General features: G+C 45.1%; 1 long non-coding RNA gene across 1 annotated transcript; it reads right to left on the bottom strand.

The window, feature by feature from the left end:
* Positions 1-218: 218 nt before the first annotated feature.
* LOC104671081 lies at positions 219-2,412 on the bottom strand. Its single transcript, XR_749238.2, has 3 exons — positions 2,242-2,412; positions 1,404-1,727; positions 219-483 (listed from the first exon to the last, which is right to left on the bottom strand). It is a non-coding gene; the product is annotated as an uncharacterized LOC104671081 (long non-coding RNA).
* Between the last annotated feature and the right edge of the window lie 841 nt (positions 2,413-3,253).

Here is a 3,253-nt window from a genome sequence, read left to right as displayed (position 1 = left end):
CTCACAGAAAATGCCAATCCTAAGTATTTGGGTGGGGTTCGTTGGAGAGACATGGAAAAGTACCCTGGGCAGCTGAAGTGTCTGTTGAATCTTACCCACATTTGAACAAATTCACTCTAACTTGACTTGGTTCCCCTTTAAAATGAGACAAAGCAAGGACTTAGACTGCCAATTGCCCCCTGAAATTATCGTTGGGTGCGCTAAAGAGCTCCACGGAATGACAGTTACTTTTTATTATCAAGAGTTTACTTGTAATTGTAAAGTATAGAGAATATACATATATGTCAAGGAATGAAGTATGGAAACACTAATAAATTTAAAAATCCAACAGGCTCCTCAAACAATGGGGCTCAAGACAGAAACTGCTCAGAGAAAGATTTTCAAATAGATCTTTTTCTAGTGACTGAGATATTTGAGCAAAATTGGCATAAAGTAGAACCTGGAATCTTCTGTTTGCTTATTTTTCTGGCTATTATATCCTCCCTAAAAATAAACAAATAAATAAAGCAGGGGTCAGAGAAGGTACAGTACTTTTTGGATACTAAGTACGGATAAGGCTTTTGCTTGTTTCCATAGCACTCCCTATCCCTACTTTCTGTATCCTTGGAAAGAAATGTGGAATAATGAAAACAGCAAAAGGCCTGGAAGCCAGGTCGGCCCAGGTGTGATCTCAGCCCCACCCTTCATTCTCTGGGTGGCCTTGGGTGGGTCAAACTCCGTGAGCCAAAGGGTCACTAAAGCACCCTTCCTGGAATTCCTTTGAGGTGTCAATGAGGGAGCACACAGTGAGTGGGGGTTCCCTTCATATCCCCTGCTCTGGGCCAGGGACCAGGACAGTGCTGGTCTTTACCAGTGCTGGTCTTTACCAGGACAGTGCTGATCTTTACCCAGCACTGTACCTACACTTGCTCTCCAAAATGGGACTAGGGTGAAATTTCTTGACAGTCTGAAAATAATGGCCCAGGGAACGAAGCAAATGCCAAGAGCTGAGCCTTAGGGAATGACTAGTAGGCCCAGATTCTTGGGGTGACTTCCTTCAAAGACTTCATTTGTTAACACCTCCCTTCCCTTCTTGTTAGTTTCAGTGGGAAGTAGGATTGGAGTGATTTGGAGAAGCAGTGGGGAATTTAGTTAGGGGAGACTCCTGGGTACCTGTGGGGACATAAAGAGGGATCGGTGTGGGATGGCAGCTGGAGGCCACAAGAGGAGGGTGTAAATGCTACATGAAGGAGTTTGTTGTGGTTTGGTGGAAGAGGAGGAGGCATGCATGTGAGGAGGGATGGCCGTGAGCCTGGAGCTGTCCTACAGGGCAGTTTCTTTCCCCCTGCTGTGTGTGTATGTGGTGGGCAGTTTTGACCCACCCTGCTCTTAAGTGTTTCTGAATGCTAGGAGCAGCAACAAACCTGCAAGGCTGATTGGATGTCGAAGAACAAATATGTAAAGAGAAGTGTGTACATGAAAACCAAAAATCCCTGGGGCTTTGAATCCTTCTAGAGCTCCTGGCCACCTTCTTCAGGACTACAACTGACAGGGTTGTGAAGTGCTTGACTTTGTCCTTCTTGCAGGCGATCTGGGCTATGTAGTGCGATCCAGCTGGCCAGGAAGGAAGGCATGCATCTCCCCAGGCCTGTGGCTCTCCTTGTACTGACCTTGCTGCTTCCTGGGCTAAGCAGCTGCAGTGAGGGTCTGTTGCCCTGAAGCAGTTACGTCATTTATTAATCCAAATTCTGAAAGACAATATGGTGCTAAAATACTTTTTTTAAAAAGTCATAGTTCCATTGTCTTAGTCAAAGCAGGATTATCACATGATTATTTTCAATTAAATATATTTGTTTTAGACACAGGGTCTTGCTCTGTCACCCAAGCTGGAGTGCAGAGGCACAATTATAGCTCACTGCAGTCTCCAACTCCTGGGCTCAAGTGATCCTCCTGCCTCAGCCTCCTGAGTAGCTGGGACTACACCTGCCACCATACCCAGCTAACTGTTTTTTCAGTGTTTTTAGGGACAGGGTCTCACTATGATGTCCAGACTGGTCTTGAACTCCTGGCCTCAAATGATCCCCCCACCTCAGCCCTAAATTCATTTTTTTTATTAGCAATTTCAAGTATAACAAATTTGGAATAAAATGAATAGTGATAAAACTCCCAATATTCTAGATTGTGAGACTTTCCTCCTGTTGTAACTGGACCACATTTAAGGACTAAATTGGAAGGAAGGAGCAAGAGGAATCCTTGACAAACCTACGGTTAAGCTCTCTTTGAAGAAATCACACAGTATGGCTCCATGCTCTGAACATGCTCTGTGTCTGCCCTTTTTCAAAGGCAAGATGGCCACGTCAAGACCAGTCAGACCATGAATAATGGCCTAAGCCCTTGCCACCAGGATGGAGAGGTCTGAGCAGTACAGTGAAGAGGCTTCGTCAGCAAGGGCTGATCCAACACACCTCTCTCTGGATTCAATGGCATTCTTTCTGGAGGTTAGCCCATTTCTGTAAGTCAGCTCCATCCAAGTTTGATTATCCTTCTTTGAATCTCTTCCAACAGTTTGATGTCCTTGTGGTTGAATAGCTGAAAAGTGCACATAGCATGGCATTCCACACAAAACACCTTTAGAAATTTCTAGTTGAGAAGAACTTGGGCAAAGTCAAATCTCTCCATTTGATTTTGTTTGTGTTCCTCTCTTGGATTTGCCTTGGGCGTGTTACTGTACAAATAACTGCTATCATCATCATTGACATGCGAAAATGACATGTGCATCCGTGTGAAGAGACCACCAAACAGGCTTTGTGTGAGCAATAAAGCTTTTTAATCACCTGGGTGCAGGCAGGCTGAGTCCGAAAAGAGAGTCAGCGAAGGGGCATAAGGGTGGGGCTGTTTGATAGGATTTGGGTAGGTAAAGGAAAATTACAATCAAAGGGGGGTTGTTCTCTGGCGGGCAGGAGTGGGAGTTCACAAGATGCTCAGTGGGGGGGCTTTTTGAGCCGGGATGAGCCAGGAAAAGGAATTTCATAAGATAATGTCATTGCTTAAGGCAAGGACCGGCCATTTTCACTTCTTTTGCGGTGGAATGTCATCAGTTAAGGCGGGGCAGGGCATTTGCACTTCTTTTGTGATTCTTCAGTTACTTCAGGCCATCTGGGCGTATACGTGCAAGTCACAGGGGATGCAATGGCTTGGCTTGGGCTCAGAGGCCTGACAATCGTCATCATCAACAACAGTTTTAAGAATTATAATACCAGTAAAATTGACTTAT

The sequence above is a fragment of the Rhinopithecus roxellana genome, chromosome 18 (genome assembly GCF_007565055.1).
Source record: "Rhinopithecus roxellana isolate Shanxi Qingling chromosome 18, ASM756505v1, whole genome shotgun sequence".
Classification (NCBI taxonomy): domain Eukaryota; kingdom Metazoa; phylum Chordata; class Mammalia; order Primates; family Cercopithecidae; genus Rhinopithecus; species Rhinopithecus roxellana.
Note: the sequence above shows the minus strand (reverse complement) of the source record. Positions and strands in the feature narration are given on the sequence as shown.